General features: G+C 49.1%; 1 protein-coding gene across 1 annotated transcript in view; it reads left to right on the top strand.

Annotated features, from left to right (window-relative positions):
* FSTL1 (follistatin like 1) overlaps positions 1-26239 on the top strand; it is a 55809-nt gene that overhangs the window by 18123 nt on the left and 11447 nt on the right. The gene's annotated exons all lie outside the window — the stretch shown is intronic.

Genomic DNA, 26239 nt, shown 5'->3' on the forward strand with positions numbered 1-26239 from the left:
GGGGGGGAGCAGGGAAATTTCAATGTCTTGGCTCAGATGAAGGTACAAAACTCAGGTCACATGAAGAAACACAGTAAAGTCCATGCATAGAGCATGCAGAAGTAAAGCATGTGTCTCATGGACTGTTGGTTAGTGTGTTTGATGACGTATAAGAAGGGGAAGAAATGACAAGATTTAATGGGACATTGATGTGACTGAAGCAACAGGGTCCCTGTGGCAGGGCTGTGCTGACATCCTGGTGTTTTGGAGGCTTTGAGGCTCATGAAAGTCAACTGTGCGTTGCTATAACAAAGGACTTGGAGGATTAAACTCAGGCAGCTGAAGCGCTTCCATGACCATCACACAGCAGGGATGTGATGGACAGGTCACAGAGCATGTCTTGAATTGCTTACAAGGGATGCAAGCAGTGTCCCTTGTAGATACTTGATTTTCATCTGGTGCTGCATCCTGGACTTGATGCTGCTGACTGCAACGTTAAAGGTTTCTCGTATAAATGATCACTGCTGGGACTGTGCTGGTACTCGTCTGTGTTTATGTACAGGTTTCATAGAGTCAAAGGTACCAAGCACAAGAGCACATAATACTTGCATAGGTAAGGATTTTGTGGTTCATACGGGAAGTGAGAATCGGTGTCAAGTCCCCATGAGTGAAAACCTCTTACAGATCAGCACAGATGTGATAGCCAGTCATGTTCGCTGTTAAGATGCTTAGTGTGTCTTTGGTCAGGGCTGTTTTCTTTTGAGTTAGCACACCAAAATGGCTCGGGTCTTACATGTGCTAGAGCACTTGCAATGCAAGGAGGGACATACAGCCAGCAGCTGGCTTTGCATAGGCTGTGATAAAGATGTAAGATGTTGCAATTCCAGTAAATCTTTCATTGCAGGCTAGGATTATTTACCATATCTTGCTTTTGTCGTAGGCTAAAGGAGCACATCCATGCTGTTCCTTCAGCTCAGCAGGATAACTTTCTAGAGCTGGTATCTTGCGTGTGCGTCTGACCTGAAGTCTCTACACCCTCACAGGGTCTGGGCGTTTGGCAGGGAAAAAGACCGGGGCAAGCTTTGGAAGTTTTATCCTAGGAGGCCTGTTAGACCTGCAGCAAGGAGCTTTTGGGGCTGCTTTGGGATATGGAGGGTTTTTTTTGGTTGTTTGGGGCTTTTTGGTTTTGTGTGGGTTTTGTTTTTTTTTTTGCATTTATTTCAAACTGAGCTAACCCAAATTATTGGGGAGCTGAAAAGTAAGGTTTGTTTTCTTTGAAAAGCAAACCAAGAAGTTTTACTCAAATACTGAAGTGTGGTGTTGTGTTACTGAACCTTTCATTGCATGATACTAGACTTTGAATAATTGCAAAACCTCAAGATGGCCTGCAGCACTCTGCATCTGTTTATGGTGGCTCAGTACATTGTCATAATATCACATGTTACTTCTAAAATCATGTGGGGTGAAACAGATCATGTTATATTTATTTACTACAGCTTGCACATTTGTACAGGTAGCATCTAGTATAACTTTTTTCAGCATGGCAAGCATGACATCAATACGTGAGAATAATGTCTACACATACACAATGATATGTACCTAAGCAATTTTTTCTCAGTATTCAAAAGTCTACCACTGGTTTCCTGGTGTGCTTGAGTCAAAGCCAGCTCTAGGAACACGTTTTAAGAAATGCTTTGGGTATGTGAATTTCCTGGGTTTTCTTAAATCTTTGTTGAAAAAGAAAACCTATTGTCCCTTCTGAGTTTCCTATCTTAATTTCTTTCGATGCACACCATTTTACCACTGAAATCTCTCCTCTGCATGGGAAAAGAGGGTCTGGATACATTAGGAATTGTAAAAATAGACTGCTTGTACATTCAGGCGATGTCATTCCTGGAACCGAGCCCTGGAGAGGGGAGACCAGTGTCAGAAGTGCAGGCCTTAGGGTCAGGAGAGCTCTCGGCTTTGTTACACCTGGTTCTAGCTGGAGGTGATGGAGAATGTTCCCACTCTTACAGTGGGCTCTGGGCTAGCAGGGGCCTGAGCAGTGGTGATAAGTTCTGCAGACCTGGCTTTATCTTCTGCCCCTACATCTCCCTTCCACCTGGGGCAAGCAGCAGATAGCCAAACCAGTCTTGCCAACAGCAAAGGATGCAGAAGAGAGGCACTGTGGCAATTTCTGTAGAATAAACATCTTTCATTAGCTCTTTAGCCTCTTTATTTGCCCATTTTCTTTCAAGTCTCTTCTAAGCCTTTCACAGCGAGGGAGACATTTTGTTCTGTTCTTGTCTGCTCTTCCCCTCCTTGGATATACAGCTGCGAGTCTGCGATCTTACTGAAAATCAATGGTCGTCAGCAGTTCAGTCTAATACACTGGGCTGCAAGCTGTAGTGGCTGAAGCACAAGCATGTATTTCTTTCTGCTGACTTTATTAGAGGAGCAATAAATTCTGGCTGGCCGACAAGGTGGACAGCCAAGGCTGGCAGACAGCTGTGCAAGCTAATGTCTTAAACTGCTGTGGCTGGATTTGCCAGAGGCTGCCTTCTGAAACCCTTAGTCTGCTTCAGTTTTATGTCTATTGGAGTTCATTTTTTTCCCCCTCTGAAAGTAATGGCAAAAATCCACTTGTCTTCACTGGGTGCTGCAGGAGAACCTACTGTCCCACAGGAGAATCTCCTCTCACCTCCCCAGTGCAGCCGTGGCTGCAAAAGAGCCGCTTAACTTTGCACACAGACTTTGCTTAATGGTGCAGCAGAAGCAGGGGCTGTCCTGTGCTTAATTGAAACTGCAAAAATAGTGTGACCTTCTTTTCAGTTACTTGCCACGTTCATTAAGTGGGAAATTTTCTCTGTCGAATACCAAAATTATTTGTACTGCATTAAGTGAGGGAAACATGCCAAATCTTTTATGCATGTTTAACTTAAAATACGTCCAAATTCAGCGTGCTTCCCCTGTCTTTGATTTGATTTGATTTTGACATAAAGCATGTAAAACACCAAGCTTCAGCTTGCCACAGATGTCTCTGTGTCGTCTATGTAGTTCCACAAACAAGGGGATTTGTGGATAAACTTTAACTCAGCCATTCCTACGTCACTGCTAGCAAAGGGAGAGCGTGGCTGCTGCCCTCTCTTTGCAGAGCTGGGCACCCCAGATCAGAGAAGATATTTTCAGGCATCGTTAGGCTGGTGCTGTGGGCTGGGTTTCCAGCAAGGCTGAAGGCTTTTGTTTCCTTTCCCTATCACTAAGTGTTTTTGGCATCTGTGAGCATTAGGCTGTCTGGGGGAAAACTCTGCCCTGGCAGAAGAACCAAAGTAGTTCTGATGATTTTTTTCTCTTCAAGGAGGGAGGTTAGAGGGAGGTGTGGATACAAAAGGTAAATAGGAGAACATCAGTCTTCTGTAGCATGGTTCCCAGGAGGCTGGGAAGCTGACCTCATATGATCAGCAGGGGTCACCTCCAATTTAAGGAGGAGTGATACATGGGAACCCCAGTGGTTCAAAGCATTGGTAGGGTTGTGTTTGCAAGTTGCATCACAGATACTCCCTCTGATTAGGGAGGCCTAGCAAAAATTCCTGATGTCTGGCTTCTTGCTGTTATATGGGAAAGCAGATACACACAAAAAATGTAATAATTAAATGAGCAAGCAAAAAAACCCCATGGAAATAACCTGTCCCTAAGCCAACTGAACTGGCTTTGGTAATTGGAGATCTGTTGTCTGTGCAGAGATCTTGGCTTCCACTGCTGCTATAAGCTTTAAGGTTTCTGGGATGTTTCCCAAGGTCTGGCACAATCACCTTCACTGCTGGAATGGCTGCTGTGTAGGTACCATTTACTTCTGAGTGAGCCACTGCCTTGTCATTTATCTTGCTCCACCACCTTTGCTTTGCCTTGGATGTCCCCCATCCCGTGTTCCTGAGCTCCACGGCATAAATTGGGAGCTCATGGCTCGGACGGGAGTAGTCTTTGCTGGGTAAAAAACTGGTTGGGTGGCCAAGCCCAGAGAGTAGTGGTGAATGGAGTTAAGTCCAGTTGGTGGCTGGTCACGACCGGTGTTCCCCAGGGCTCCGTTTTGGGGCCAGCCTTGTTTAATATCTTTATCAACGATCTGGATGAGGGGATTGAGTGCGCCCTCAGTAAGCTTGCAGATGACACCAAACTGGGTGGGAGTGTCAATCTGCTGGAGGGTAGGATGGCCCTGCAGAGGGACCTGGACAGGCTGGACTGATGGGCCGAGGCCAACTGTATGAGGTTGAACAAGGCCAAGTGCCGGGTCCTGCACTTTGGTCACAACAACCCCATGCAATGCTATAGGCTTGGGGAAGAGTGGCTGGAAAGCTGCCTGGTTGAAAAGGGCCTGGGGGTGTTGGTAGACAGCCGGCTGAACATGAGCCAGCAGTGTGCCCAGGTGGCCAAGAAGGCCAACAGCATCCTGGCCTGTATCAGGAATAGTGTGGCCAGCAGGAGCAGGGAGGTGATTGTTTCCCTGTACTCGGCGCTGGTGAGGCCGCACCTGGAATACTGTGTCCAGTTTTGGGCCCCTCAATACAAGAAAGACATTGAGGTGCTGGAGCGTGTCCAGAGAAGGGCAACAAGGCTGGTGAAGGGTCCGGAGCACAGGCCTTATGAGGAGCGGCTGAGGGAACTGGGGTTGTTTAGCCTGGAGAAGAGGAGGCTGAGGGGAGACCTTACTGCTCTCTACAACTACCTGAAAGGAGGTTGTAGTGAGGTGGGTGTTGGTCTCTTCTCCCAAGTAGTTAGCGATAGGACGAGAGGAAATGGGCTCAAGCTGCGCCAGGGGAGGTTTAGATTGGATATGAGGAAAAATTTCTTCACGGAAAGGGTAGTCAAGCATTGGAAGAGGCTGCCCAGGGAAGTGGTGGAGTCACCATCCCTGGAAGCATTCAAAAAATGGGTAGACGTGGCACTTTGGGACATGGTTTAGTCTAGTCTACCCTTGATTGGTTTAGTGTGGACTTGGTAATGTTAGGTTAATGGTTGGACTGGATGATCTTAAAGGTCTTTTCCAACCTAAACGATTCTATGATTCTAAATCCGCTGAGCTGCAGCTCCAGCTGCCATGAAAAATTCATTTCTGTTGGGACATACGTGCTGCTTGGGTGATCAGGGCAAATGGCACTTGGAGGCAGCGCCTTGTGTTGGCAAGACTCAGCTGCCCAGAAGGACCCTGGCCCTTCTAGGAGTGAGTACCATAGAGGGGTGCTGTTCTACTGTTGGGGAGGAAGAGATCTGGGACCCATAGTGCTGAGCTCTGGCTGCAATTGGTTTGTCATTCCTCAACGTTGTTTGTCGCTGTGGTACAGAGCATTTGTAATTATATTTTGCCGTCTGCTGCATCATCTGTCTCAGCCTGTTAGAGCATTTGCTGGTTAATTACTTAAAGTGCCATCAAACCTGTGTAAGGTAGGCTATTACTACATGTCTCTCACTGCAGACAAAAACAAGCAAATGAAGCTGACACCTCGGGTGATCTTCATGCTCTGTCTAGAGATGTGGTGGCAACCGTTGACTCCATACCACTAAGAGCACAGGGCTATGCTTCTCTTTTGAGAAAATATGAACTAAAAGCAGTTGAAGGTCAGAGACGAGGTGTGAGCCGCCTGTGTGCTTGGCTCTTGGATCCACAGTGCTTGCTTACTGAGTGACTGGGAAGGATAGCAGTTTCATCAGTGGAGCAGCAGTAGCTCAGCCACCTTCACAGGCAAAGGGTTTGTAGTACCTGCGCATTCAAACTGGTGCTGGTACTCATTCAGGCTCTGAGCTGGATCCCACCATGCAGCTGGCTTGATGAGAGAATGTAAAACACGCACTGGGACCTGCTGCCCCAGGATCAAGGTTCCACATCGGACTCTACCTCCAGGGGATGGATGGTCATGTCCTACCTGCCCCACCCTCTTCTCTTTAGTCTCAGTCATGTCCTGAGCCTGCCTCTTCTGTGCAAAATACCTGCTGATTCAGTTCTCCACCCTTGTACTATTTGTCCTAAGTTACTGTTTTCTTCTGGCATCAGCCCTGCTGGCTGTAATGACTGATGACCTGCAAGGGAGATGCAGTCCCCTGCCTTTCATTTCATCGCTCCATGCTGTACCCCAAGCAGCAGCTGCCTGTGAAATCCTGCAATCCCAGAAGAGAGTTTGTTTGGTCATCGTGTTCAGCTAGTGTTTGGGCAACATAATCAGGATCTGTGAGCTGTAAGGGGAAGGATTGTTCTTAGTAGGGACTGAAGTTTCAGAAGTAATTAGGTGCTAGAAAGGTCACTGACTGCGTGTAAACTGGTGATTTCCACAAACGCAGACTCACACACACTTGCTACAGTCTTTGAGAGATGTGGATAGCTCCGCACAAGCAAGAGGCACCAGGGTGACTCTCCCACCAAATTCAGGCTCTTGCAGAAGCACTGAAGACTGTTCTGTGTTCTGAGCACAACTACTTCAATAATTCCTCGAACATGGACAAAACAACTTAATCTTGTTCTCAGAAACCACTGACCTTTTTCTGTTGACACTTTAAAAAGGAAAAGTCAGCCTGAGGCAAACACCTGGTGTGGAAAATTTCAACCTGAGCAGTTCAGTGCTGGCAAAGTTCTCAGCAACAGAAAAGATGGTTTCGTAAGCAGAAGCACCAGGCTGCTTTTAAGCATTGGGTTGCTACCCATTGCACCCATAACGTGGGGTGACACCTTGGCTTCTGTGAATCAGCCAGCTCAACTGCTCTCCGTTCCTCTGAGGACCTTCAGATGAGGTCAAGCTGTAAATTACAAACCCAAGCAAAGCTGGAGGTGGATCAGAGCTGCTGCTTCTGATACACGGCTCGGCGTGCCTTGTTTTTTTCCAGCCACAAAGATGTCTTGCAGACGCCAGATGCATGGAAAATGATGTTTCTGTGTTGGCCATTACTAAATTTCCCATCGTGGTGCTTGACTCCTTGCAGGTTGTGGCTGAGATTCTGCCATTGCTTTGGCAATATTTGCATTAAGAAATTAAACATGCATGGGGCTGTTTGCTGACTGTGAGGCCATGTGAAACAGAATGGCCCACATCTACGCTGTTAAACTGTCTTATCCCCTAATTAGGGTGGCTGCATGTGAATTACCGCTAGGTTACCGGTTCTCTGTGCTAACTGTGTCTGAGAACTTGCAGATCACACCAGTGGCCCTGCTCATGGTTCGACAGCCCAGGTCTTTGAGCTTGGGTGCCTGGGATTTTCCTGCTAGTGCCTGGCCCTCTTGAATTTCCCAGGGTAAGTGTAGGCTCTGAGCCTCAGTGCTCTGTACCCATCCCAGAACTGCCCAGTTCCCTCAATTTTCCTTTTCTGCATGGTGTTTGCTGCGGGCGAGGGGGACTCTCAGTCAGCTCTTTGTGGCTTCTGCTGCCTGGGGGTATTCCTGTCACGGGCTGAACATCAAGCAGCTTTGCTGGCATTAGCCTAGACATGGAGGATTACCGAAATATCTGTGATATCTGTTATGAATTCACTCCATTTAGTACTCTAAACTCTTCCTCCTTACTCCTGGATTAGTAGTCTTAGCTATCGCTGATCAGTCTGTTAGAAACACCAGTATGGAGATGAACTGACACTGATGAAATGACAGAATTTGATGCGTGCCATGGAAGAGTCTTCAGGCAGTTAAAATTTCTAGTTACTGGTGACACAACTGCAAGTAGCGTAGAGGCAAAAGCTTGCGTAGCTCAGTTATCCGGCATATGGGTTGTGTCCCTACTACAGGATCTCTTCTGTATTTCTGAGCAATGGAGATCTATGCAGTAAAATACATCTCCCTTTAAAGCTGCTCTTGTCCTCCTATCTCTCCATGTAAAATTCCTTCACCAACAGCTTCAAGGACAATGCTGCTTTGCTGAGCTGTTTAATACTGTAGAATTTGTCTTGGGAAATAATATAATTGTATTTTTTTCATAACAAAGCCATTATACTGTCAAAAGCTTAACTTTCTGTTGCATTAGCCGACAGCCAGCAGAGATTGCTGGGAAAAGAAGGTGCTTAGCTTAACCTAAATTTTTTACTAGCAAGAAAAATTGAATGAAAACAATGAATTTATAATGAAATGGATTTATTTCTGGGCTTTCCTATTGTGCTGTTGTTTGCTTTCTTTGGGGGCATTTAGAGCTGATTAGAAGCCTGGAGACAGAAGTCCATTATTTACCCAAACAGCAGCCAAGAGTGGAGAGACAACAATGCAGCCTCCCTCCCTCCTTTTCTCTCTACTCCATCCTCTGTGTCCCTCCTGCATTCTCAAAATGAGCCTCAAGTCCTGAAGGGATCATTCTTCATCGGGGAGAGGACAACTAAGTCTGTGTGGTCTGCTGCCTTCTGTTGGAGATGCCAGCAGTGACAGAGGATTTGCTGGAGGCCTCTGGCTCCTCAGGGTCAGGTCCCTGTGCTGGGGAGGAGCGTGGGACGCCTTCCCGGACGGCAGGAGACGAAGGGGTGGCGTGGGTGTCTGAAACTGTCTGCGCTTAACCAGCCTTCTTGGAAGTGGGGTCACAGGGGCTGTTCGAGGAACGAGGAAGAGGATGAACGTGCGGTCCCACTGAAGAGATTTTGCAAAAAGCTGCACAAGAAGAATTGTTTCTTTCCATGGGAGTTATAGCTAGGGGAACAAAGTGGGAGAGCCAGATGTGAGCTGGTCTGTGGCAGCATCCCTACCCTCCTCCTCCTCCTCCTCCTCCCCCCTCTCTCCCAGGAATTGTTCCTGAGCCCTCCACACACTTCATCTGTGGGGGCGCATGCACTTAGATACATGAACAGATCCCAAGCCTCCACAGCTATTGTTGCCTGTAGCATGGTGTTTTTAATTGCAGGATATGTGGCCCTGGTTTATTGGGGAGCGTTTACAATGTGGGGAAAATGCTGCCTTTTGTCTTTCAGCTGCCCATTGAGGTAACAGCATGGCTAATAATGGATATCAGCTCCAAAACAGTAGGGAACTTGGTTCTGGAGGGGGCTGCTCCCTCTCTGAAACACAACTAAAGCTGCCTCACATTAGGAGCTGTTGTTCTGTTTGTTCCTAGGCTAATGCAATCAAGAGCAAATCCCTTCTATTTTCCGTCTCCATCCCTAATCTTGCATGTCACATCTTATTGTATGGAGGATTCTTTTTTCCTGGAAGGAACAGGAATTTGGCGGTCATTACTTATTGTCCTGATTACAGTCTTGGCTAAGCTTGCACTGCAGCAAAAATACTAAATTCAGTTTTGAAATTTTTCTTTGCCCTCTTCTGGCCATAAAATGGTGTTAAACTGCATATTTTCGCCCCTGATTTGGCCTGTCCCCCAGATTTCCACTGCAATGGAAGATTTTTTGATCCCATGCTTCTTTAAAAGTGGTGTTGATAACAATCAAAGTGGAGATTGCTTGTATAAAAGAGCATTATTTATTAAGACAGACATCTGTTATTGCTATCTATTTTCCTCCCTTATGCTGGGCAGGACGAGAGAATGAAATGCCAAGGAGGGAAATGTGCTGTTTAAGTTAAGTATAGAATTCATATGCTTTAAGTGAAGTTAAAGCATAGAATCTATTCATATGCCACAATGAATAAATAGGTATGAATTGGCCATGAATACAGTCTTGACATTAGGGGAGGGCTCACAACTGTAAGAGGGTTTTGAGACCAGGCTTTCAGTGTGTGTGAGACAAGCAAACAATAACATCCTTTAGTCAGTATCATGTAAATGGAGTTGTACGCAGAAGGGGCACTGGTAAGTGTGGAGATGGACTTGGTGACTCGAGGTGCCTCCCAGCCCTGCGTGCTTCCTACATGTGTGCGATCCCGTTGGGAGCTTTGCAGCGAGTCTGTCACTCAAAGGCAAGCGTTTGTGATGGAGAGTGTTGCTGGAGGGCAGTGGGACCAGTATCTTGGGAAACGGGGCAAGGAGAGTCATCTGGGGAGTGGGGAGCCAGAGCTTGGCGGGGAGGCAGGGCACGACCAGACCCGTCTCTGTGGCTTGCATGTCACCAACAAGTCCTGCCACTCGGGTCTTGTGAAGATCTTCCCTCAGGCTCCAGGGAGATTCCTGAACAACAAAGATTAAAGCTTTTATTTCTGACCTCTTCGAGAGAATGCGGGCATGATGCCCAAGAGATCGTTGCTAAAAAAGGGAGATCCAGTTTAAGTTTCCTTTTGACCAAAAGAGCCAAAACCCAAATTCTTACTGCACAGCATTAGAAAGGATTCAGAGACCATGACTGACCAAACGCCCTTGAGAAAACTGAAGGCTCCACCAGTACAAAGTCACAGGAGTAAAAATCAATCAAGAGTGGGGGGGGAAAGCAGCCTTCAGTTTGACAACACAGAGCAAAGAGAGCTGCCAGCAGCTGGAGGAAGTTCAGCGCTAACAAAGAGAAGGTCTGGCACTCAAGAGAGAAATTAAACAGCCAGTGGACAGCAGGAAAGGTTATGTAGCAGAGAGACACCCCAGAGGACTGAGTTTATTACTGGGAGCATCTTTGCTGAAAACACCACGCCGCAGTGGTGGTGTGAAGGGAAGGCAGCAAATTTCCCCTCTGGGCTGGTGCCTTTGCTGCCCGTGCTTGGGGCTCCCTCGTCCAGGCCAAGGCTGTGGGTGGGAGGGACGGTGCCAGGGGGACCCAAGGCTCAGCAGTGCTGGGATGCAGGGATGGAGCTGTGCCAGCCACAGCTCCTACAGCAGCCATGAGTTATGTTGGTGATCAGGCGGGTGACACAAAGTCACCTTTTCTTGCACTGTGACTTCTGTGAGGCGGTGTGGAAGGGGGCCGTTTTGACTGTCCGTGTGGTGTGAAACAAGCACGCTAATTGTCTCAGGGAGGCATGGGGGAAAGGACCCATCTAAAGAGGGTACCCAAAAAGAGCCCCTTCTTTCCTCCATCTTCCTTTACTGGCTGTAATCTGTCTTGTGTGCATATGGCAGTGGTGCCATTTATACACTTACAGAGAAAGTGCATGCCATTAATTCAGCCCACCTCTGAGTCATGGCAGTGGAGGGAAATAGGGGAGTACTTGCTTCAAACCATATGATACACACAAACTGCAAGGACATTGTTTTTCAGAGCATTCACAACAGGAACCAACAACACACAGGCCACAACAGGCCAGCCCCTGCACAAAGAAACAGGCAGAGTCGCCAGCCAAGGGAGTCCCACAGTTTTCTAAGCGGTCCCCAGCCCCAGTCTGTTGGCATGCTTCTGGTTTGCTGGCACAAAGCAATGAGGGCATCAAGATCCCCTCAGGACAGAGGGAGTTTCACCTCTCATTTCAGTGAGGCCAAAATTTTTCCCTTTGGATCCAGCTGGTTTGGTGGTTTCTCTTCCACACCTCTCTGGTGGTTGGGTTTGGTTTTTTTTTTTTTTTGGACAGGGAAGTGTTTATAATTCCTTGTCTTGGTGTATGAGGGAGTGAGGGCTGCAGCTGCCAGCCAGGCTCTGAGCTTATCTCTGCCAGCAGCCTGTGCCGCAGGCTGGTGTGGTCCTCGAGAGCTGCCTTTGGCTCTCCTGAGCTGTGCCAGTTTTGCCCTGCCAGAGGGAAGGGGAGAGGTGGGTTTGGAGAGGCACAGGGAGGCCCCTTTTCTTGCTGGTTGTGAGGGTTGAGGCTGAGCTTCTGCACCGGTGCCAGAATTTAAGTGGGAGCCACTGGTGGGGACAGTATGTTGGGCTGAAATCCTGCCAGACCACTGGCAGACTCCCTTTAACACCACGATGGGGCTGAGCTGCATGCCAAGACCACGAGCGAGCTTCCCTCCAGTGTTTGGGCTTGGGAATCTGGTTTGGCTTGTGCCAGAGCTGGGCAGGGGAGATGGGGGTGCATGCAAATGTCTACGTTGCAGCCCCTCAAGCTCCTGCTGGCTACTCCAGTGTTGCACAAATCCTGAAGTTTCTGCCCAAGACCTCAAGTGCTCTTTGGGTTTCCTCCCTATAGCACACGTCACCCAGAGGTGGGCAGTGATGCTTCATGTGCTCGGTCTGTGACATGCTCTGGGAGCTGTGGGGACAAAAGAGATGAGAAACACATGTTGTTAAGCAGGTTTGTGTGCTGATAGGATCATGCCCTCTACATTTTGCACCGTGTCTCCTTAAGGCTACTGTAGCCTTTCGGACAAGCAGGGGAGCTCCCTTGTTTTCTGCTGGGCTGGTTGGGGGCCCTGGGGGGTTTTGTGCCAGGACCTTGCAGCATACCTGGCGAGCACGGGTTTGCTAGCTGGCAGAGTGGCAGCCCTCTCTCCGGGCTGGGAGGCAGCTCCTCCTCTCCGGCAGCATGCCTGCAGCTGCTTCGAGGAAAGCCTGCGAGCCAGGAATGTGTAAGGATGCCGGCGTCTGTGCGCCCTCACGGCCTTTCATCTCCAAAACACAGCCCAGCCAGGCCACAGGGCAGAAAGCAAAACATCCTGGGAAGAGCTCAAGAAGTATTAGAGAATAGTTCGTGCTTTTGGAGGCAATTCAAGCCGTGATCCCTCTTGTAGGAATGCAGGCTGCAGGAGGTGTGGAGAGCCTCAGGGTCACTAGCAGGGCTCAGCACCCTCTCCTGCTAGCCCAGGGCAGTACCGAAGTTCATAGCAAGTCACTAATGCCTCGTCGCTGTCTCCAGAGCAGTGAGAGAAGTGAGAGACAGGCAAGCGCTTGGGTCTCCATCATTGTATCTGGCTGGCGCTCATTGCCTGCCCTTACTGGTTTGCGGCTAGGTAGGCTACTGAAGTTCAAAAGCCCCATTTTTAAGTGACTGCAGTGGTGTGCTCAGGTCCTTTATGTCTCTGCAAGTTGAGTCACCTGTGGATGCATGTATAAGCAACAGCAGCAAGTCTCTTGAAATTGCCCATCAGGGAACAAGAGCTGGGAAGAGGACCCAGGCACCCGCTCCCAAGCCACAGGCAGTGCTGTGTTGTCTCTGCATGAGTCTTGGGCACTCTCTGCTTCTCAAGGCGAGCCTGAGTATCTCTGTACCGCTCCGTAGGGCGGATATCAGCCTCGCATTTGAGCTTCTGCATGCAAACCTCCTGACACCCATTAGCTTGTCAGCTGGGTTTGGCTGGTGCCAGCAGTGGGAATGATGTTCTCCTCTGCTGAGGACTGCAGCACTCCGTGCGTGTCTCAGCCAGGAGGCAGGCGCAGGCTCCTGGGTCTGAGGGATGGGAAGTGATGGGACGGGACTGAGCATTTTGAGAGGGGACCAGAGCAGAGCAGGGATGGCAAAGGGCGTTTGCAGCCCTGGTACAATCTGGACTGGGAGCTGCCTCGTTAAATCAGTGCTGTTTGCTTTGCTGGAGTGACTCGGAAGAGAGGATGCTCTCCCTGAAGCAACATCTATTTGGGTTATCATAACCACCAAATAGAGCTGTGGCTTTATTTTTCTGTTTGTTTGGTTTTTAAAGTCAAGCCATGGGACTCAGCATCAACAGTCTTCCCAACTAGACAGGAGAAAATTCCATGATTGCAGAGAGGGGGGGAGAGAGATGTCTGCAACAGTTCTTTGTTATTTCCAGACATGGTCACGAAGAGCCAGATGGAAGGAGATGAAAGAATGAGAAGAATAGGTTGCTTTAGACACCAAATAATGATGTTTTAGGAATGAAGCCATGAGAATTTTTTTTTTTTAAATTCCCTAGCTGAATTAGAGAGTCAAACCAAAAATTTCATTGCAGGTCAGCTGAAATTCATTTTTTATTCTCAACAGGAAAAAAAGGGCTGACCAAACAAAAAGTTACTAAGCTTATCAAAACATGTTTTTGTTTTGCTCTCTTTGACCTTTAAGTTTACATACAACACTTCATGAAATATCTTTCAAAACAAAAAAGGGAAAATAGTTCACTTCATCTTAGAAATAATTTTGGAATCAAAGCTGTTCCCTGAACTAGGTCACAAATTTCCAAATAGTTTTGGTCAACCTCAAATTGCATTTTCTAGTGAATTAGCTCTCTGTCTGAAAAACGTTACCCAGCTTTATTTAGGAATTGTAGGAAATCAATAATCACTTCTCTTGTTTCTTAGTCACAGAATTGCCTTTGGGCTGCAAATGCTGGCAAGACAGTGCTGTCAGCCTAGCACAGAGGCCGTGGGCTGTTAAGGGGAGCTCTGCTCTTGGAGAAGTGGGGGTGACTTGAGTCTGCTTCCCTGAGACTACAGGCGTGGGTACAGGGCATGCCACTTCTGATGAGCACAGCAGATGTTATTCACTACTCAATTATGTTTGCCCTTCATTTTATATACTGCTCCGCTGCTGTGAGAGGGAACATAGTTGTAACAGGTATATCGTGAGAGCAACAGATTGTAAGCTAACAGGTCGAGGGGGTGTTGGGGAAATACCATCCGTCTTCCTCACTGATAGCCCACACAGCATAGTTTATCTCCTGTTCCCTTTCTGTTTATGCTGGGTTAAATGAGCAATAGATGGGGGACCCACGAGGACATGCCAGTGTAAGCACAAGCAGCTTGCCTAAGAAAAAGCCTCTGTGTTTGGCCAAGCATCTTCAGCAAGAGCGGGTTCAGCATGAGCTGCCAGGTAACAGTGCAGGGGCAAAGTGGGTGCAGGCAGCTGTCGACTGATAGCCCGGTGTGATACCCATCCTTGGGGTGTCCCTGGGAAGGCTGGACTTTGAAAGTTTTCCTCTTTCCTCCCAGCTGTGGCAGTTACCATAGTGACTGGATTTTATAATGTATTTCATAGCGATGCTACCAATTTTCTCATGGCCTTATCAGAGCTTCCTCTTGGCTGTCTCACTAAAGAGGTCAGCCATTAAGTGCAAGTCAGAGAGACTTACAGCGCTTTGCGTATTGCAGAGGGAAGCCTCTTCAGAATAGGTGTGAAACAGTGTTAGCTCTGCACAGGGACGGTTTCAGGTGCTGGTGCCTGGGCTGGAGGCTTTCTGCGGGATAACAGGGGCAGCAGGAGTTGAAAAGAAGTAGCTGGTTGTAACTCAGGGGTCATAGTTCCCCTTGCACTGGGTCCCAGGTGGCCCAACACCACTACTCTGTGGTTCCAAGTGTGGGGCTGTCAGGTAACTAACTGTCTTTGCAGTTTAATGGGACTTGCTTGTTGCTGATGTGATGTTTCTGAGAGCAGGGAAAAACACATGCACATCTATCCCTGCAGTCTGTATGCTTGTGCAGCGTAATTTTCACTTAGTTTTTACAGCAGTGTTTTTCCTCTCCTCTTTCCAATACAAATGACTAGGCGCACACGCCTTTCTGCCAGTTATCAGGTCTTCAGTAGTAAAAGCTGAGGTTATGAGAACCTAGAGAGCTTTCTTTGCATCTGCCCACCTCCTGCAATCCTAGTTTGTGTTGTGAAGGTTGTAATGTGACAAAGCTTTGGCAGACTTGCCTTCAGCTCCCTCTGGCTACACAAACACAGTTTAACATTTGATGGAGCTGTGCCTTTTTGGCAGATATACCACTGATAAGTAGACTCCAGGTTAGTACCCCAGCCTTTTCAAACTTCTCCCCTCTTGCAGATTTGTATTTTCAGATTTTCCCATGAGTCTGATAACTATTCCTGACTGTATGGTTTCAGGAAGGGGATACTCTGTCAAGACCATGGGCCAAGAAAAGTTGCCTAGACAAAATAATGCCTAATAATGGGGTTTACTCTGACCCTTCCTCACTGTTCCCACTGTGTAAAGGGGAATCTCATGACTTTTCATGTGGTAAAGAAGCTTCAAAGGAGAGAAATGACTGTGGCAGAGAGCACTATCCTCTGAAGATTCGCTCTTGCAGAGCCATCTCCAGCAGAGCCATTGAGTGGAGCAGCTCTGCAGCTGCTCTGCGTTAATAAGGAGCTGAGCAAGTCCTTGACCAAGGCTAGAAGATGGGAATTGCAAAACTGGCTTATTTCCAATTCTGTTCTCACTCTCCCTACCACACTGAGGCTGACTCAGTGCTTCCTTCCAATCACACAGCGATTTCCATTGCTTTTTTGCAATGTGCTGTGGTAGAAAGCAGGTAAAGAAGGACCAAGGCACAGAGCTGGGGAGAAGGGTCTTCAAATCCATTGCATTAGTGATGGGAGCAAAACTACTGAGGCCTCTTGTGCAAGAAGCCGGAGGCTGCTGGTAAACCTCAGCATTTCCTGCACTCCACGTTCCTCTTGGGTATCCAGTTACTGGAAGAGGTGAGGACATGCGATAGGGTTGTAAATCCTAACTTGCCTCCAACTGCTCAGCTTGCTCTTCCCTTCCCTTCATTGGAGCCAGGCAATGGCTGAGAAATGTGCCAGATTTGGATCCCATTCAGAAATAAATCATCCCAGCTGGCCAGAAAAGGGGGCAACAAAACTTACTGGCAGGACCAGTATAATCTGCAGGACTTCTGGGTGTGGGAAATTAAGGGGGATGAAGGATGGAAAAAGAGGGACTACCATGATACAGAAAGAGCTGTGGGTCACCACAGATTTAGGGGTTGAAAGGGAACGCTTGAGTTTGCATAAGGCACAAAAACTGCCTCAGACTGGGGGGAGGGCTGCTGAGTGAGTGTATCCCAAAATGGGGCAAATGATCTCAGGGCTCTGGTGCTGGGCTCAGTGGACTTGGACTTCTTCTGTCCTGCAGGGGAAGGAGCATGCCTTTGGGAAAAAGCCAGATGGTAGAGAAATCTTCCTTTTACTGCTGAGCCTGGGTGTGCTTGGAGAAGGAGAGAGGTGGTGGGGTCTGTGTTTAATAGCTAAGAGGAATCTGTGATCTACAGTTCTGCTTGGGTCTGGAGGCTGGGACGGTGCTTCACCTCTGGCTGCCTGCCCCGAGGAGAAACTCCTCATCCTCCTCATCCTTCGCAACCTCCTGTCGGCAAGGGCTTCCTCTGACCACTTCTAAGGTGCTGTGACTTGTCTCATGCGCTACCCACGTACAGAACAGCCCCCTCCTGCTGCAAGTCAGGAGTCAATGCTGGTCTTGTTTTTATTTTTATGTTTTAAACAAAACAGGATGGAGAATTGCAGTTCCCAGAAGTCCAGCAATGGCAAAACAGAGCCTGGCCCAGGGCACTCACGGTCTGTGAAGGATGGTCGTACCCCAGCAGGGAGTATGACTTTTGTGTCAGATTGTGAAGTGGTCCTGGCTCTGGACCAGGGGGCAAAGGAAGCTGAGCCCCTGCCTTCGGGTCATTCTTGAGCAAGTCCCCTCCCCTGGGCCTTTCTTTTCCAGTCTGTCACACGAGAAGATGATACCAATCTCATCCCACAGGTCCTGTGGGACTAACTTCATTTAGGACATTTCATGTGCGCTGAGATCCTTCCCTGTGCACGAGGGTTATTTTCTTATCCAAATACAAAGCGATTAACTGGATTCCTCCCCCTGAGAACCGCGGTGCAGCAGCAGCACCTCCTCTCCTCCCATGGGACTGACTCTGCCCTGCTCACAGCTGAAGCCTCTTCGGCTAGCTTGGCATGTGCAAATCAGTCTCTGGTCTCTTGCCTCCGTGCCTTGCTGGGAGCTAGCGCTAGCAAGAAAGATCCTGGTGGCTGCAGAGGAACTGGCAGTTTCACTGCATGATGTGGCAGGAGGGAATCCAGCCCCTTCTTCCAGAAGTGCTGCAGGGAAGGGTGGAGGGAAGAGTGCTAAGAGACAGTGCAGTTGTGAGCCATTACATTTTTGAGGCTGTGAGCGCGAGGGGGGTTTTAGGGCGAGCGGCAGAGCGAGGCTGCAGCAGGGAGAGCGCTGCCAGACGCAAGCTCCCTTCCTTCTAGCAGCCATTTTCCAGACTTGTTTGCGGTAGAGATTTCCTCTTCCCCAGACTCTCATGTCATTGTTCCCCTTATGGGGCCTCACCGGTCATTGCCTTGTGGTGGAAAATATGAGGTTGTGGGGGCTACAGCACAGACATTCCTTCCAGTTTAAAAGGGAAAACAGAGCCCTCGCGCAGTGGAGTCCCCGAGAGAGGTGTGCCTGGCTCCGTAACAGTTAGCAGCATCGCGCTGTAAGAGAAATCAGCTGTTTGGCAGATGCCTTTCTCCTCTTGATTAGGTTGCGGGGAGAAAGCCTTCTTCCTCCCAATTCCTGCTTCCCTTTCCTTGCAGGCACCAGCTCCTGCCCGCTTGCCGTGGGACATGAGAAAGCCATGGCTGGTGTGTTAGGGCTGCAGTCCCTGTCAGGGGGCCAGGCCATATACCCACTGGGGTCATTGGGGAGGTAGAGCTCTCTCTGTCCACCCTGCCAATCTCTGCAAGGCGATACTGCCAAGGCAGTCTTTTGTGTAGCAGTAGTAGAATCGGACGTCTTCATCTCCCTGATAGAGCCATGGACAAATACGCACAAACAGGCTGCCAGGGGCAATGTTGTTTTTTCATGGCCTCATGCAGAGGTCACTGACCTGATGGGCCCCTCTCATCACAGAGGTCAGAGCGTCACTGCTGTCCCTCTCAATGCTCTGATATGATGGACACGGCCAGTTCACAGATCACAGACTGAACAGCCAACAAGGCAGGAAGGGTCGCACACAAATGGGTGAGGTACAGCTTTTGCAGAGAAGGAACCTCCTCTGAGCTCTGGGACTTGCAGGTCCCTTCCTCCCTTGCCTGCTTTTCCAAAATCCAAGTTCTCTGGGAACACACCCTGATTCCCAGCATGGGCAGAGATGTATGCTCTGGCTTGTTTCCCGTTAGCAAAAGTCAGCTGTCATTAAATATTCATCTATTAAGCATTCAAAAGCCTTTTAAGGGGTTGCATTTTGTTGTGTGATGTATTTACAGCAAGCCAGTCCTGGATGTCAGCTGAGAATAGGAATAGATAGAGGGAGAGATTTGGGAAGAGGGGTGGTGACTGGGGACTGGATTGGGGCATGTGCTTCTCTGTGGCAGGCGTCCCAGCAGTGCAGCAGCTCCCAGCACTGTGTCTGGATGGCTGTTCGCAGCCATGGATTGCAGCTGGCTGAAATACCTCAGCGACGGAAGCTCCGAGGGACAGATGAAAGCAGAATAGAGATGGGGTCTGTCCTCCGACTCAAGGAAAACATTGGGGAGGGAGCACAAGGGTCAGCATGGGGGAGACTGAAGTGGGACTGGAGTTGGGGCTGGGGTGAGGACCTGCCCCCAGGACTGCAAGCGGTAGTGGTGTTGAGTCTGTCAAGACGAGAGGCTGAGCCAGAGGGGTGTTTCACGGGGCTCTGCAAAGGAATTACAGCCTGGTTCCCTGAGGAAGCAAAGCTATGTCAGCAGGCTCTCTGTGCCTGCCTGCCTGCCTGTCTCTCGCCTCCAGTGAGTCTTGAATCTCTTGGCCTGTTTCCGCCACAGCTGATAAAGCAGTGGAGGCCTCTGAGATAATGGGATCCAGCTGGTTTTGAGACTCTAGGTGACTTACTTAATGAGAGGGGCCTGCGAAGACCCCCTCTGAGGAAGGAGTCCATACGCTGCCCTATAACTAGCTGACAGGCAGGCTATGCAGAGAGAGCTGTTGGAAACTGGGCTTCATTAGTTCTGCTGCTTGCAGAATGGCTTTAGGATTTGGGGGAGGGAGGAATCCTGAAGTTTTAATGGTGCTGGACCCCTTTGCATCCAGCACAGACCTCATGCTGACACCCTTCAAATCGTATATTGTTAGCACTGGGGACATTGTCAAATGTGTCTGGTCACAGTGCCCTGGGGAATCAATCCAGCACTGGTCCAGACGTTGCCTTGCAAACATCTTTTTTTTTTCCTTTTTAACTAACTAGCTTGGGGACGGCCTGTTTTTGAGCCTTCTGAGCTGCCCATTGACACCTTTGCTGGTCTGAGCTGCAGGACCAGTACCCTGTGCCTCCCAGAGGCAAGAGGAGGGGAACCTCCTGCTGGGGGGTGGCTCCAGAGGGTGCCACTGTGGGACTGGATAACACCAGACCTGAGGAAGGGTGCAGCTGGTGACCCTGCACCAGTGGGTTCAGCAACCTCTGATGGCAGGTTTCCTTCCAGAGTAGAGGATATGGATCACTCCACAGCCCACCGTGCCATCCTAATAGTGATGATGTCCTGGGAGGTTGATTTTATTGGAGAGCTGAACTGGGAATCAGATGTGGTTCAATCCCCACATGCTGGGCTTATCTCCATATTATCTTTGACAACTGAAAATCAAATCTTCCAAGTCGAACTTAAAGATAATTTGTGTGGGGTTTCTTCCAGAGTCTGCAGATGTCCTGAGGCAATAGCCCTAAGGAAGAGAAATTGCAATGTTCGCCTTACCTATTTATGGCAAACCGAACGTCGGGGGTGCCTGCTTGTTTCACGCTAATCTGCTCAGTTTACACTGCTGCAAAATTTCCGCCCCGTCACACCAGAGTGTTAGAGGATCCAGGGAGCTGCTGCAGGAATTAGGTCAGGTTTGCGGGGAGGGACCGGCGCTTTGCTTGTTAGCCACAAACCAGAACGACAAGATGAATGGCCAGAGGTGAGAGGCTGCCTGCCCGTGGGTGCCCTCCAGCAAACTGGGATCTGCTCTCCCTGGAACTCTGCAGGAGGGCACACTGCCGAAAGAGCTGTTTTGCCTGGAGGCACGCTTGGGTAACGGGTTGAAATGCACAAGCCAAGTGCTTTCTCAGTGCCATCGCTGTACATGAGTTGCTAAGTTTTCCTGATGGCCCGTAGCTGCTCTGCTGCCCAGCCCTCTCTTTGGGTATCACAGCACAATGCAGCGCTTCTCCCTCCCAGCCCCACAACAGAGGAGAAGGGAGGCTTGGGAGTCAGGAGACATGGCTTCTTGTCTTAGCTTTCTGTATCGTTGACCTAGCACCTTGTGTCTCCAAATCTTTCTGCGTTGAGGAGAAAACATTGCCAAGACAACAGCTGAATGAAGCACTAGATTTTGTGGCTGGTTTTGAGTTGGTTTAGAAATTGTGTAGGCAGTGCTGTTTACAGGTGGCTCCTTGGTGCATTCCGAGACCCCTTGCATCCCTACTCCTGTGTCAGTCATGGCAGGGAACAGGCAAAAGAGATGTGGACAGGAAGACATAGGGAGGACTGCCTCAAATATGTAGCTGCAAAGCTCGTTTCTCCCTGTCTGTGTAGAGGGAGTCTATTGTGAATTGTATATCTGGTTATATCTATCCTCCCAGCTTTTGCTGCTGCCTTCCCTGAGGTGTGAGAATCTGTGCGAGTCCTGCAACCCCAGATGTGATTTTGGTGCCCAATAGTTTTGCCTTAGCTGCGTGGTACTCAAGTTTGTATAATACATGGGATTGCCTCCTGGAGGAGCTTTTGGTGCTACAGCTCTAGAGCACTTCGATTTCCTCACACATCAGGCAGGGCAAAAATGCAAAGCCTTGATTTTACAGCAAACAGCACAGAGCACTATATGAGGGGTCAAGTCATTTTATGGATTTCACAGACTGATGCCAAAAGAGGAAAAAGACCTGTAGTTGCTGCTGATAGCAGAAAAGCTTTTTACTCCTGTCAGTAGGAGCAGGACGGCAGGTAGTATTTCTCCAGTGCAGCACAGGCTACTGAGAAAAAGACTTTTGAGATCTCCAAGAGGAGATTTTGTAAGGAAAGATGGGCAGAAAGCAAAAGCAATCTGAGGGGTTGTTTTCAAGCATGCAAGGTGGTCTCCTTGCTGGTTTCCCAGAGCACGCGTGATGGCAGAAATCCCTGCTGCTCCCTTTGGGCCACGGGGCACCATGGACATGCAGCTGCTTGCACAGCTCTTCTCTGCAGGTGGAAGCTCGTTCTTACTTACAGAGGTGATTTGTCACTGAACTGTTAATAGCTTCAGCTTTCACAGGCTGGTCAGGAAAGTCCCCATTTCCACCAAATGACACCAGGCGGTTGTGGCTCAGCATGGGCCAGAGGAGGGAGCAGCCAAAGGAGAGCTGCCGTGAGCAGGCAAGGAGCCACGATGCCTCTTTTCCTTCATGCGTGTGGTCACTCATATATCTTGCCGCAGACACCGCACTGTTTTCACACAGCCTGGAGCAGGCACAGCTGCTTGTAGGACCTTGGGACCCTGTGCAGACCTGCACGAGGCACCGTGTGTCGGCGCATCGAGTCACGCTTGGTCCTGGACATCCGGGCTCCAGCAGGGGCTCGGAAATGCTCCCGACATCGATGCTTACACTGTGTTGGGGGGTCTGACTCCTCAGCGCTGGTTGCTGCTAGAGATGAGAAACAGCCCTTCCCACTGCCTAATTTTAGCTCTCCACCTTGAGGCCCCGCATTGCCAGTTGCCATGGTGATCCCTCACCGCTGGCGCTGCCGTCGGCTTTCTCACCCGCGGGTGCCTTGGAAATGTCTCTTTTTCCTCCTTGCTCCCTAGGAAGCAACAGCCGAGGCAGAAGTATTGCGTGTGGCTCGCTGCACTGTCAGTTCGGGTCTTCTGCTTGGCACTTGCCTGTTTGCGTGCAAGAACCCTTCATCCATGTGGTTACACTTCCCAGCCCCCCAGAAGCAGCTTGCGTTCCCATCCCCGTTTGGCAGACAGTCTGGCCTATGCGTACACGATGCTGCCTAGCTGCCCTGAGTTTCTAGCCCATGAGCAATAGAAAACAGCTTTCTCCATGATCTTTGCCGGAGAAGATGTCTAAGGAGGTTGTGCCCCTGCGGAGGCTGTGGGGTGAAGAGTCAGGAGTGCCCCTGTGCCATGGCAGATGCTCGGAGTCCAGATGCTCCTGCCCTGGCTTCATGCCTACCTCTCTTACACCTTCCCACTTGCTCTCTGGGCAGCAAAGGAGTAATTAAAAGCATTGCCCAAACAGAGAGACCTTGGGCATCTCACCTGAGGCAGAAGAGGGGAACTGCCTTGTCACAGCTTGCAGTGTAAATGCCACCACCGTGTGGCAATTAGTAACGACTCCCTGCCCTTTCCATTCTGCATGCCCGAGCACGCTGTGCACAGGGATGAGTGACACTTCCCAAGCCCACAGTGACAGAAAAGGCAATGGCAGTTCGCAGGGAGGAAGTAGTGTAAAAAAGGTGATTCCAGCCCCCAAATCCTGAAATTAATTTAAGGGTGATGGCATTTAAACACATAGTAGACTGTGGAGTCTTTTTTTTTTTTTTTCTTTTTTTTGTGACCTGGTATTTAAACCTTTGCAGTTCACATTTTCAAGCTTTTACATGGTACGTGCAAGGACGAGCTATTTAATATGGAAGTGGCAGCTGCCATCCCTGCTTACTCACATGACTCCAGCAGATGGAGCTTTATAAAGAACAAACATGACAAGGTCCAAGGTAAGATCAGAATATCTGTGACAAGAAACTAGTTGGGCTGGTAGCACCTGGGAAGTCACCAGAGAATCAGGAGTGAAGATTATAAAGCCTCATTCGCAGACCCCCGCTGTAGTCGTCCATTCATCCACCGCCATCTCTGTTACACTCCCAAGTTATGCACAGGAGACTCAGGCATTTGCTGGGAAGGCGGCCAGGAGCTGCTAGAGCTTCCACCCTGCGGTGTGCTGTGAACCACCTCAGAGCCGTGTGGCTGTACCAAGCAGTAGCAGCGGCAACTGCTAACTTCATCTGTGTGCAGGCTGGTGGAGGAAAGTGTTTTCTGGCTCTTGCGGGAGGTGAAGGCAGGATCTGCAGCAGCAGCTGCTAGTGCCTGGCAGAGCAGCGCACCTTGACCTGTGAAGCAGCCGCAGAGGGTCAGGTTGCAGGTGCAAGGTGTGTAGATGTAGGGTAGGAGCGGTGATGTCTGGTGAAGGGAAGGACGTGAGGGTCTTGGGGATTTGGGGAGGGGAGCATACAAGTACAAGAAGTTATGGTTTGTAGGTTGTCGATGGAGCAAGTACGGTTTATGGGGTAAGCATGGGGGGCACAGGGGGCTGAGTTACTGCTCTGGGAACTGGGGTGGAAGCTGAGAGCTGCTTTCACTGAAGGTGGAGCCAGCACCCAGCTCCTGCCATGGCTGCTGCTGCCAGGTGGGAGGATGAGCAAGCTGAGTCTGAGAAACCCTGTGCCAGACTGAGAGGGCAGGCAGGCAGAGTAACTTGATTCCTTTCTTTCTCTAGCAAACCCCTGGGGTGGAGACAGCTGTGGCGGGATGTGGCAACCAGCTCTGACCCACTGCTAGCCTAGGACAGCTTAAAACAACAGCAAAGAAGCAACCACCAAACTGTCTTGCTTTGATTAATAAGAAAAACCAGAATAACGTGGCTTTCTAGCCTGGCAGGAGGCAGTTTGTCCTCAAAGGCTGCTTTGGCCGTGTCACCCTGCCAGCAACCCTGCCCCAGGTGCCAGCGGGAGAGCTGCGGGACGGCTCCTGGGCTCCGGCGCTACAGGGGAGGGAGCTGTGGCCAGGACAGCCGCATTGCGGGCCTGGTTTCCAGCGAGCTGGTGAGGGGAGAGGAGTCTTGCAACCCAAGCTCGGTCCCTGCGGACGCCTGCCGAGGCTGACTGCGGTTGCAGCAATGCCATCTCAGCCCAGGAGGCAAGAGCCAGGTTTGGCATCGGTGGGCACGGCCGGGAGCCTGCTGCTGGCAGTCCTGTCTGGCAAGGAGAGGCAGAGTACTGCCATCTATTGCCAGGCACCTGGATTACAGACCTTGGTGGGTGGCTGTTCAAAGCCATATCTAGCTCTTTTTTTTCTGGTCTTTGGTTCAATGAAGGGGTGGGCACGTTGTTTGAAACCCTTTAAATAGATCAGCACTTAGGTGCCTACAGTGCATTTTAGGTGTGGGAGTGCCCTAGCCAGACTCTAGCCTGGGAGAATTTGTTTTTTCTTTGTGCTTTTTGCAAAATGAGTTATTCTTCCTTTCCTGCCCTAAGTTGTGTGATGTTGCTTTGTGCAGTGAAGCACTCATGTTGCTCCATCCCACCCCAGAAGTGCCTAGATCTTTTACCCCAGCCCTCCACCAGAAGGCAACTAAGGAGAGCTGAATGCAGCAGAAGGGGCAGAGTGTCTTTCATAGCTCAGAAACAATATGTGAAAGGAGGACGAAGGGGCAGAGGGAGGATAACAGACTGTGTTCATGGGGTGAGCAGGCCTGGGACATGGTGTACATTTCTGAGCTAGGGCTGGTGTGTCTGAATACTGTATTTTTATTTTACAGAACAAGCAGCGAGATAGGAACGTTTGCAGAGAGTAGGAAAGATGTTTGTCGCTATGCAAACCTGGAGGGAATCCTGCAATGCTTTGAAAAGACCTTCTTGGGCTTGATGACTGTGCAGTAGGCCCGCAGACAAAATATTCTGAAGATCAGGGCAAGGTCATTCAGGAAATGATCTGGCTGTCACTGTGGGCTGTTCAGTAAAGACAACAACTCACTGTGAAGTTGTGGTTTAAAAGCAAAACAAAAAAAAGAAAATTAGGATAAAGCAGCAATAGAAAAAATGTGTTCAGCATTTGTTACTAAATGTATCAATAATGCTTGTTCCTCAGGCAAATTCTGCTCCTTTTTGATCACCTACTTTCAAAAGTATATGATGGAGGTACAAAGATACCACAAATGAGCAGAGGTTAAGAATAATACTCAAATGAGAAGGTAAAAAAAAGCTTTGTGTATTAGAGAGAAGAGTCACAGCTGATGTGATTGACCTACCTCAGTGATTATTTTACATTCCTCAATCTTCTGTCTCTGATACAAAACTGTTGAGGCTGTTGAGGAAGCCAGTTGGCTAGCCTGAACCACATACTTAACTTCCAGGTGGAAAATGTTAGATGAGATGAGAGTCACAAAGGAAATCAATGACAAAGCAGGGAATTAAACCAGGGTTTCCAAAGTCTGAACCCCTGGAACAGTCTGCACTTTTAAAAGTTTAAGAATAAAAAGACATTAAACTGCTAAAAGTAAATGGTGGGTTTATTGAAAACATGATTAACCTGTGGAAATCTTCCCTGCTAGGTGTCACCAGTTTGGGAATGCAGTGGGACTCAGAAAAAAAAAAAAAGATTTAACAGTTACGTGAACAACAAGAACACTTGTGATGACTTTGGCTAGGAGAAAACTGTAAAGCATATAAATTGTGCTGCAGGGCATAAGTCAGTGCTGGCTGTCAGGGACCAGGAAGAAATTTTCTCTGTGAGAAGATTACTGTATAATTATCTATGACAGTGTTTCCTCCTTTGAAGTGTTTAATCTTGACCAGTGGAGGCAAGATAATGGGTCATGTAGTTTTGTGAAGTTTTTTTGTGACAGGGGCATTATCTGGTGTCAGATGGCGATTTCTTCTGCCTGTTTGGTATCACACCTTTCTCCAGGGTTATGTTCACCACCACCTTAAATGTCTCAAGCAAAGACATTACTGCTGCATACCCTCCATGAAAAAAATTTTGAAGACAGCAGTCCTTGACATGAGCAATTATTCTTGCCATTCATGCTAGACTTTCTCTTACTCGTGTTTGCTCCAGTTCTCCTAGGTGATTTT

The sequence above is a fragment of the Pelecanus crispus genome, chromosome 1 (genome assembly GCF_030463565.1).
Source record: "Pelecanus crispus isolate bPelCri1 chromosome 1, bPelCri1.pri, whole genome shotgun sequence".
NCBI lineage: Eukaryota > Metazoa > Chordata > Aves > Pelecaniformes > Pelecanidae > Pelecanus > Pelecanus crispus.